The sequence below is a fragment of the Scyliorhinus torazame genome, chromosome 11, assembly GCF_047496885.1.
Source record: "Scyliorhinus torazame isolate Kashiwa2021f chromosome 11, sScyTor2.1, whole genome shotgun sequence".
In the NCBI taxonomy this organism is placed as follows: Eukaryota; Metazoa; Chordata; class Chondrichthyes; order Carcharhiniformes; family Scyliorhinidae; genus Scyliorhinus; species Scyliorhinus torazame.
This window is the reverse complement of record NC_092717.1, coordinates 171,692,052-171,703,093: the sequence shown is the minus strand read 5'-3', so window position 1 is coordinate 171,703,093 and position 11,042 is coordinate 171,692,052. Positions and strand designations below refer to the sequence as shown.

At 46.6% G+C, this 11,042-nt stretch overlaps 1 long non-coding RNA gene across 1 annotated transcript in view; it reads right to left on the bottom strand.

Moving 5' to 3' along the window:
• Positions 1-839: 839 nt before the first annotated feature.
• The window catches only part of LOC140386025 (uncharacterized), a 57,225-nt gene continuing 47,022 nt past the window's right edge, over positions 840-11,042 (bottom strand). Inside the window, exon 2 of the long non-coding RNA XR_011933540.1 lies at positions 840-1,146. This is a non-coding gene — a long non-coding RNA (uncharacterized lncRNA). The remainder of the gene's footprint in view (positions 1,147-11,042) is intronic.

Genomic DNA, 11,042 nt, shown 5'->3' with positions numbered 1-11,042 from the left:
ATTGCCTTGTGACTTTAACGCTCTAAATCAGAGTACCATCCTTAGTGAATATTAAGTTTGTACTTCGCACATTATCTATCTATAATTTCAGAGAGCTGTTTTGATTCAAAAAGCAAGGTGACTAATTAACCTACAGGTAAATTTCTGATTGTGAAAAAATATGTCCTCCCACAAAGTACTTTGTTTATAATTGTTATTTATCTTTATAAAAATACATTGTTAATTTTTATTAGGTTGTAAAACCTCGAGTATATAATTTTTGCATCTCAATAATACGGAACAAATAGCCAATTATCCTTTTTTTTAGTGTGTGGAACACACATATGTTGGCACAGGATATTAGTATATCAATGGGCTATATCACTGTGAAGTGAGATCCAATTTGTACCCCAGGCTACTGAATTCACAAGTTCAGCTCTGTAGCAGTAGGAGGTGCTAAGTGGAAGCTACAAAATGCTTTGCAGTGAGGTTAATTTCCCAGGCCACTCTTGAACACCTTCCAGATCCTAGCCCGAGAATGGTACTTGCAGAAACCTCAGAGCCTATCACCTGCCTGCCTATTTACCATTAACTGTTAAGAGTGTACTTTGTCGGAAAAGCAATGAAAATAACTTTAAAAGACCAAGCTTACCATCACTTCAAAATAATGCCACTCATAATGTATTGACCTTACTTATCGTTGCAGCTGGAACAGAGTGGCTAAATTGAGATTCTAAGATTCTTGCAATTGTTTTGGTATTCTAGCCAATTGCTAAAAAAGCCCCCTCCTCACAGACGTTTTGAAAACACCGGATGAAAAAATGTTATTCCGTCTTGTCTGTCAAACCTTTGAAACAGTGTGTTGTCTATTTGAATTTTAATGGCATTTAAGCCTGTTAGTCTTTCTGGTTATCAGCTGGAACAAAACTCTACAATGATACTGGATTAGTGTCCCTTGAGGCCTACTCGGGCTGTCTGTTTTCTTTGTGCTGGACTTGCCTCCTTTGTAAAGCTTGATTATTTGCTTGTGTCTTGTTGCCTGACGGCCCTTTGCTGCAGGATAGAGATTATGTAGAGGCGGGTAGTTTTTTTTCCTCCTCGACACTTTGGATAGCAGATGGTTGTAATCCAACAGGTGCACTCAGATCATTCCACCAAGTTTTACATCTGCTGGGCACACAAACAACATGTTAGCTGCTCTACTAGACCAGCTGCAACTTTTACTGTTACCAGTTCTGCAATGGATCAGGTGGTGAGAGTGAAGGTTGATGACCTCTGACTAAGTACTGACGCATGAAAAGGCTAGACTTTCAAAGTATGCTTTGATCATTACTTTTTGTGGTGAAAATGGAGACAGAGCAAAAGATGACCATCTCTCACAGGAACTGATGAACAGTTTTGTTTATGAAACTAGAGCTTAAGCTGGTGACAGATGAGATTCTGATTAGATGCAATGTAAGTTGTATTGTTGTATGAAGATGAAGCAATAAAACCTGAATAATAAAAACATATTGGACGTTTCCTTTTATTACTTAATGTAGTAGCTGAGTCAATTTGTATTTTTAAACTTTCAATATGTGCCGATTTAGAACTGTAAATTGAATATGCTGATTGTTCAGCAATGTTTTAGCATGATCAGTGCTATTAGAATGTTACATTTGAGATGCCAAATTGTTGTTGCTGAATGTATTGTGGGCAAAGTGATAACAAAATTATTAATTATTGCTCATTATTATCTTTAGTTCAACTTGAATTAGTCAAGTCTCAATACAATATAACTTACTGTAAAAATGTCACCTCAGCCTTTTAAAATGGTATTTTCTAATATGCTTTAGAATTTTAATGTTTTTTTTTCATCTGATTGCGTCTGGCGTAAAGATGACTAGGACTAAACTCTATAAAATCCGATAATGTATGCAGAAGTAATGGCTTGCTGAAGTTGCATATCAGAAGATATGGGTGGCATGGTAGCACAGTGGGTAGTTGCTTCACAGCTCCAGGGTCACTGTCTGTGTGGAGTCTGTACGTTCTCCCTGTGTCTGCGTGGGTTTTCTCCGGGTGCTCCGGTTTCCTCCCACAAATCCCGAAAGATGGGCTTGTTAGGTAATTTGGACATTCAGAATTCTCCCTCTGTGTACCCGAACAGGCGCCGGAATGTGGCGACTACGGGATTTTCACAGTAACTTCATTGCAGTGTTAATGTAAGCTTACTTGTGACAATAAAGATTATTATTAAGAATAGTCCTAAATTCAACCATCAGCATCATGGAATAAAACTAGTGAGCTGCGGAAATGAATCAAATGCACTCAATTCACTAATGCCAGCCTATAGGTATGAGGGGGAGGTAAATAGGAGGGGACGTGTATCATTGTGGAGATAGAAAGAGCAAACATGTCACACATGGCTCTACATGAAATTAAACTGCCAATTTCTTTGGTAGTATCCAATAATCCTTTTAAAGATCGCTGGCAGGACTGTTTCCTGGATTGCAAAACTAAACTAGTCTCAAAAGAATTCCTGAAAATGGGAACAAAACACTCATTTTAATGTTGCACACTAAATTTGGCATAAATCAACCTGTAATACACCTGTAAAACCTGTGCGGCAATATTAAATTGAGACTCCGATAACTTTGCAATAGGCAGCTCGTGATGTGTGTATCATACAATCTCACTGATTTGCCTGCAGAATTAGTTCATTTTGTTTGTGAACTAATCGAACCTGGTAAGACTGTTGTGCTCTCAGTTTAACGAGAACAATGTGAATAATATTACAAAAACAGTAGAGATGGCAGCTGCAAGAATGATTTAAAATGGATTAGAGATATGCAACCTGTATTGTGTTACTTCACGGAGAGAAAAATCTAATAATATTATTTCAACATTTAGCACTGAATATGTAATCCAATAAAATAACTTTAAAATTGTTTGCTTGAATATTTAAAACAAAAACATCCTGCTGATTTCCGTATTGTGATGCTCGCATATTAAAAACTATTCAACTAGTCATTTTGTCTTGTCAGAATTTGAGTTAGTTCAGTTACATAATAACATAAATGTTTCAGCAATCTGGTGGATGGGACTTTGGGCCCAATGCACTTCGGGAGCTATTCATATTTAACAAAACAATCAAGAGTTGTAAGGGATTACTGACTTGACTTCTCCTTTAGGGGAGGTTAAATAATGTTCATTCAGGAACAAATCAATTTCAGGTTTTGAGGAATCTACCTTTGCTTTCTAAAAGTAAATCATTTGAAAATGCAGGTAAATCATTATTTACAATGTTATGGTCTAACTTTATTGCAGTTTCCCCCAAGTGTTGAACTTCCTGGTTTAATTTCAGAACTTTTAAGTACACTAATCTCAACAGATGAGTCTTGTAATAAATGAACTTTGATTAGAATTCCCAAACAAAAAGCCAAAAGATATGTTGGACTCAGCTGTGTGCTCATCTAGCTGTTGGAGCACCAATGGATTTTATCTGAAATGCCTCTGGCAATAGATTACAAACACACAACAGAAAACATTACTCTGCTTTTTTAATGTTTAAGCAATTGTAGGAAAGCTTCAGGCTGGTCATTCAAATTTAATTAAAAATACCAGCAGTTCTGTTGCATTCCACTTATGTGTACTTTCCAGTTTATGTGAAAAGACCACATCCTAAAACGTGTGTAGTTTTATCATTTCCATTAATATGTTTGTAAGGGCTTCAATAGATTTGTTAAACGCAATGCACAGAGAAATGCCAGGAATTTAAAAGAACAATTTTAGGCTCTAGGTATTTCCATTAAATCCAACTCACCCAATATACTCTGTTTAAAATGGGCAATAGATACTGTATGCCAGCACCAAACTGTTGCTTTCCTTCAAATCAAAGGAGTGAAAACGATTTGCAAAGAGTTCACATATCATGATTTGACATTAGCATAAGCGATACAATGAGTGCGATTTAACCATTGCGTTGCGCCCTACGCGGATCTGGGCGCGCTGGTTAAATAGTGGGAAAGGCCAAAATCCAGCACAAATCAGTTTACCATCTAACCAGCCCACTCCCGATGGTGAGTTCCGGATCTCCCCAGATATGGTAAATGTATCAATAACCCCAATATGCGTTAATTTACATCTCATTAGCGAGATTGACGTCACATATAATGGCTTCGCGGGAATAACCGGCTTCCCAGCAAGAAATCTCGCAGGCATCATTTAGTATTCCTTTTTACAAATGTGAAGCTGGCACAATGGTTGCTGAGGGGAACTGAGGAGGTGAGTAGCCATTTCCATTTTCGGGCATGCAGCTCAAGGACACTAGAGCTACTGTCCCAGTATTCGGGGGGTGGGGGGGGAGAGCGTTCAGGGCGGTTGAGCTTGACTGGGGGGCTGAAGCGTTCCAAGTCGGGGTCGCCCCTGGGCAGGGAGAAAAGAGGGTTGAGAGGCTGTTTGTCTGAATGCTGGCGACTTTATTGAACTGTTGTATTAGCGAGAGGCAGCATGGTTTTGTGAAGGGGAGGTCGTGTCTCACTAACTTGAGTTTTTCGAAGAGGTCACAAAGATGATTGATGCAGGTAGGGCAGTGGAAGTTGTCTATATGGACTTCAGTAAGGCCTTTGACAAGGTCCCTCATGGTAGACTGGTACAAAAGGATAAGTCACACGGGAGAGGGGTCAATTACTAGGGGGCATAGGTTTAAGGTGCGAGGGGCAAGGTTTAGAGGAGATGTACGAGGCAAGTTTTTTACACAGAGGGTAATGGGTGCCTGGAATTCGCTGCCGGAGGAGGTGGTGGAAGCAGGGACGATAGTGACATTTAAGGGGCATCTTGACAAATACATGAATAGGATGGGAATAGAGGGATACGGACCCAGGAAGTGTAGACGATTTTAGTTCAGATGGGCAGCATGGTCGGCACAGGCTTGGAGGGCCGAAGGGCCAGTTCCTGTGCTGTACTTTGTTCTTTGTTGACTGTTTAATGTCTGGAAGCATTGAGATTGTGAGTGCCTTTATTGTCCTGTTGACTGTCCAATCTTTAGTGTCCAGAAGCCATGGGATGGATTCTCCAATGGGTGACGCCAAAATTGTGTTCGGTGATTGACCCGTGAATCCCCGTTAATGCCTGAATCGGGGGCGGCGCCAGTTTTGCGATGCTCCGCCCGCTCAAAAGCAGCGTACTCGGGGAGCGTGTGGATGGCCTCAGGACGTCATCTGAGGACCTCCCCCGATGCTCCACCCCCAATGGGCCGAGTCCCGGACGGGGTCGCACGCGTGTGCTCACACCGTTCAGGGACGTCGCATGGCTGGTGCGGACTAAGTTCTTCACCGCCAAAGTCGGTGGGGGGGGCATTCCACTGGCAGGGGGGGCTTCAGTGGGGGCTGGTGGGGCGTGGCCCGGGAGTGGTGAGGCTGGTTACAGGGGGGCAGTTTTTGGCAGGTCGGGTCCGCGACATGTTGCACGGCGCGGTCGCCACAGGCCGCCGCAGTGCGCATGAATGGCCACGGACCCAGCCATTCTCTGGCCATATCTGGGGCTTTACACTGTGCGCCTGCTAGCCTCCCCACCGGGGGGGCGCCGCCGACTTTCTGACCACATAACCAGTCGGATCCTGCGGATCAGAGAATCCAGCCCCATGTGTTTGCTATTATACAGTTGTTTGTTTAATGTTTAATGCCTGGAGGCCATGTGCTTATCTGATGCCACCCCTCTTGCTTCTGTGGCTTGGAACAAGGGCAAGGGTGGCAGTAGGATGACCTACTACTAGTACTAGCAAAAGGAATGGCTGCTCGTTCACTCTTCTGCCGTGCTCTGTGTCGCTGTGACTTTCTGGTGTATTGTTGCACTATCCCCGAACAACTTTCCACTGATGCGCGTCTACTGCTAGGCGCTGCAGGAGTGGGAGAGAGCATGGCGTGGTTCACTTGTGCTTCTAAAAATCGTGAAACCGGCGTCGTGGCTGTTAAGATAGAGAGAGGGCATATGAAAGTGTCCAACATTGCCATAGTTGCTGATAGTTGCGCCGCTGGCCAGGGGGTTTCTGCCAGGGCAGGGGGGAGTAGCTGGGGATGGAAAAGAGGTGGGCTGTGAGGTTGCGGTGAACAGGCTCAGAACACCATTGCCGCAGCCAGAAAGGCAGCCATGCATCTATGCACGCTGCTGACAGCCCACAGCAAACCTAGGGCCACGGGTCTTATAGGTGTCCCCCCAGGGAACCCCCCTGGGTGCCCTCTGGCCCCAGCCGATCCAACAGCTATACGGGCGTGCTCCAGCACAAGCAGTGCCATCTTGTTGGCTGGGATGAGTGTGTGTGGGGAGTGAAGTGTGTATATGCGGCTGCATCTTGTCAGCCTCCCGAGTGTCAATCATGGACCTGCATAATCGCGCACCATTTTTCATTGGAATTGATTGTGTTCCACATGCCACCAGTGCTAGCCCCTCCACAGTCACTGAATCGGTCCAGGTTCAGCGCCAGTTTTGCAGTCGTGAAAGTCCACCAATTCTGCCCCGGCGTCAACACTTAGTCTCAGGAATGGAGAATCCCACCCAAGGTATGGCACTGTTTACTCAGCACCTTGCTGTGTGTTAATCATCAAACTCACTGCAGAGCTTTTAGCCCTTAATACATTAATTGCAAAACCTAACTAGCCCTTTTTCCCTTAGGGTCTCCTTAAGCACTGAATACCTGGCCGAGCTACACCTGGCCTACCTGATCACCAGCTTGCAGTTGTTTGTCAACAACCTGTTTAGATCTTCAGGATCAATGTGGTAAAAAAGATTGAAATAATCTCAAGTCACTTTCCCATCAAAGTTACCAAGTATCAAGAACAAGAAAAAAGTGGTCAAATATAATGGTGCGTGAAATATGAATTTTTTGTGGGGAAAATGCCTCAGGTTGAAAAAAGTAACCTTTGAGCACTGACTTCTTTAGAGCTGCAAAGTACACTTTTGAACTTATGTTGAATTTGAAGGGTCTTCTAGCAGAATATCATGCTGATGAAGGCCGATGTATTGGGTAATATGCCATCATTGGACTCAGCTTCAGACAGCCCAAGTTCGGATCTCAGTCTTAACCATAGTGTTAGGTACTGACAATTGAATGAATTCTAACAGGCAAAAATATAAGGGCCTGGATTTTCTGGCCCCACCATGGCAGGACCCGCTGTGGGAAATGCAGCTACTTTTCCATTGACTCGATGAGACTAGAAGATCTTGGCGTCAGGTGGGGCCAGAAAATCCTGCACAAGAAATATTTGGGGGGGCATATGGAGAATGTCACTTCCTAGAAATTGTTTTCTGAAACCTCTGAAGTAAGTTGCCAATAGTTTATGATTTTGGGTAAGATACCTTGGGCCTTGGGCTGGATTTTATACCCCCCTCACTGGGTGTGTTTTCGGCTTCGCCCATGACCTGGGAAGTGGGCGGATGTCAAATTCGGACGTCCACCTGCTATTTTTAGACAGAGTATTAGGGTCTGCTGGGCTTGGTAAAAAGCCAGTTGACCAAGATAGTATGATGCACATGCCAGAAAACACAAGTGTTTAAAAGACAGGAAAGAAGGAGGTGGCCTGCAAGAAAGCATGACGGATACCACACCACAATTTCTACACCCCCCCCCCCCTCCCCGACTTTGTTCCTCCATCCTGGCCTCGAAAACCAATACCCCCAACCCTCCCCATAGGGTGCTCCTTCACTCCTTCCCCAAAAGGCCTAACTTACCTGGTTCCGGCATCTATTTTCGCTTCTTTGTGGACCTGCTTGCCCATTACTGAACCCTGGCACTGCCAGGACTGCTGGAGCTCCGGACTAATCAGATTGGCCAGCAGCTCTTGAGAGTGGGGCTTCATCACACTGAGGTGCAGTAGTCCTTCAATCAACTTGTTTAGGCCACCGGAGAGTGTTATGACTGTGAAGTAGGTTTCTTTTGGGTGTGTCAACTACTGGCTAACTTTCCTTCCGGGGAATGGGGCTGTTCCCTCCCCCTGTAAAATCCATTTTCTCATCTTTAGTGCTTACAAGGAAAATCCAGGCTTTTGTTTGATGCCTTTTAAAGCAGACTAGTGAATAAAAAGAAGCAAATGATGCGGTATTAACCTCCATTACTACTTGTTACATGCTGGGTAAGCCATCTTATAACGGAATACAAGAGATGTTCCTTTACTACAAAAGACTAACTGGCCCAACCCTCAGATTCACATGCTGTGGAGGAAGGTGGAGAACCTTGTACCCCCATGTGGGTAGGAGACCCCTAAGTAACGTGGTTAACCCTGCCTGATGTGGTGGCAGCTGCAGTTAGTGCTAGCAGCCTGACAAGGCAGACCGGTGTTCAATACTGAAAGAAACTGAGTGACCTCTTGCGAGCTGCAAGGGTGAGTTCCCACCTTTTCCTGGCATCATTCCCATCTGCTATCCCTGGAATGTCACCATTAACCCATTCGCATCCACTTTGCAGCCTCTGAACATTTGACTTCCCAGCATCTTCCGATGAACCCCTGGTACTCCTCATCACAACCCCTTTCTGTCTCAGCGCGGTGCCCACACATGCCACCAGCGATAGACCCCCCGACTGTCCAGATGGCCACCTCACAATGTCCTCTTTTTGCAGGAGAAGATAGCGCACAATAAAAGGGAGAGGGTGAAGGCGGGTGGGGGATGCCGAGTTTCGAGTCCTCACCCCCTAAGAGGAAAGAGTGCTGGAGACCGGCGATGGCTGAGGAGCGAATAGTGACTAGCAGCGCGATTGACCTGTGCCAGTGAAGGGAGAATCCACTGCAGCTTCATCCAGATGACCTGTCTCAATTGAGTTGTTTATTTCCCAGACTCTTATCCTTCCCATTCACTGAATCCATGTCCCTGTTTTGCAGGATTCCATCAGATGGGACAGGGCCATTCGAGTTGTTGCACGCCTGCACCTCAGAGGAGAGCTCCGAGGAGGACTCTTGACATTGAGTCAAGCTTTCACCCACACCATCCACCATCGCAGGACACCCACCTCGGTGGGCAAGGTTAGCAGACAGACGACTGGGTCACTATCTGGTGAGCACCACACAGTTGCTGGTTCATATCAGGCGGAGGTTTCCAAGGGGAGAGAGCAGACAGAGGTTTGCTAGATCCCAGGTCACAGCTGCTCCCCCCCCTGTCAGATGCCACGTCTCTGGAAAAGATTCTCCCTGACTCGCTGGAGATGCAAAGGTAGAGCCGTAAGATTCAGGAGGAGGCATCAGCTGCATTCCAGTAACTGCAAGGCTGATTAGAGGAGCCTGGAAGCATTCAGTCACAGGAGATTGTGCTGGCATTGTTGGCATTGCCAGCCACAGTGGAAAGCCTGGAGCAGGACGTCCGAGCCATGACTGATGAACTGCAAGTCATGGCTCACTCTCCGAGGACCATGGCTGAGGGCCTCGACAGCATGTCCCAGACACAGAGGAACATTGCTGAGGCATTCCAGAGCTTGGCTCATTCACAGAGGGCCATAGTTGAAGGGCTAGGCACAATGGTGCAGGCATTGGCGGGCCTCAAGGACTGGCAGCACAAGATGATTCAGAGCCTTCTGGAGCTCACTCCAGTTTCTGCTCCATCCCACGGAGTAATCCAGGGGTCCATGAGCACCCTGAGGGAGGAGGAAGTGCTGGAGCCCATCCTGGGGCCTTCAACCAAGGAGACTCAGATAGTTTATAGCCCTTCTGATTCCCCCCCTCCTGACACCAGCATATCTCAGAGCAGCGGGCAGAACAGGGTGGTATAGCGACACCAGTGTCACTCATAACTCAGCCAGGGCCCTCCAGGTCCAGGCTCCGGAGGATCCTTGCCCTCACAAGACATAGGGAGGTTAAAGCAGCAGGTCTCATCGACCTCTGCTGTACACCCTGGTTTAACATCTAGATGTTGCTGTAGGTCATGTAAGGTTAAGAAGCTTTAGAAGCACAGAGTGGCATGGGTGATGTCAAACATCGCTAGTAAGAGAGTAGATAATGTAGCACTGTAACAATTCATCACCTTAAAGAATTTTGCACCTCAAAGCCGCAACACCTCTATCTTTGACACTGATCTAACAGGGAGGGCATATCTCCCCATCTGAACCCAACAGTTAGGCCCCATGAGACCCACAGTGACAGACATCCTAGAATCTCTGCTTCTTCACTCAATGACCCTTTGGCTTTGTCCGTCCGTCCGCCACCCCCCCCCCCCCCCCCCCCCACCCCCCCGCCCTTACGGCAGTGGGCCAAAGAAATGTACCCTGACCCTCATTCAGACATGAGCCCGGGAGTCCGTGTGCAGTCAGAAGACAGATAAGTCAGACATAAACCATCACAGCTTACCTCACAGCGAGTCGTCATCGACTGCTTTGACAAGCGACTCACTCACACTACCAACCCCGGCCCATCACCCTCGTGTGATGTCAAATAGACCTTTCGAATGAGGGAGGGGGAGAACGAGGCGAGAAGAGCATCATGGGAGGGGGGGAAGAAGGTCGTGAGGGGGGAGAGCACGGTCGTGGGAGGGGGAAATATGTCTTGGGAGGGGGGAGCACAAGTCATGGCAGGGGGCAACAGAATCATTGGGGGAGGTGAGCACAGGTGGTTGGAAGAGAGAACAGGGTTCAGGGAAGGGGGGTGGGGTTGAGGCTCGCGTGGGGGGGTTGAGTTTCCGGACACAAAGCCTCTTATCTCTCGAATCTGAAGGGTCTGAAGGCATCCTTGGTCCTCCTGGCCTGTTGGATACCTGTTGTTGCTTGTTCTCCATCCTCTGGGTCTTCCTCTGGCTCATCTGACACTCCTTCCTGGTCGTCCTCCTCCTCAGACGAGGTTGCATGTTCCTCCTCCCCCTCCTCCAGCCCCACTGCTATGCCAGGCTGTAGAGGGTACTGCAGATTACTAAAATGTGAGAGACCCTCTGAAGTCTGTACTGTAATGCACCACCAGGGCAGTCCAGGCAGCAGAGCCGCATCCTTAGCAGCCCAATGCATCACTCGATGACAGCACGGTTGGCAACGAGATCTTCATTGTAACGCGACTCCACCTCGTTCTTGGGCCGCTGAACTGCTGTCATCAGCCATGACCTCAATGGGTATTCCTTGA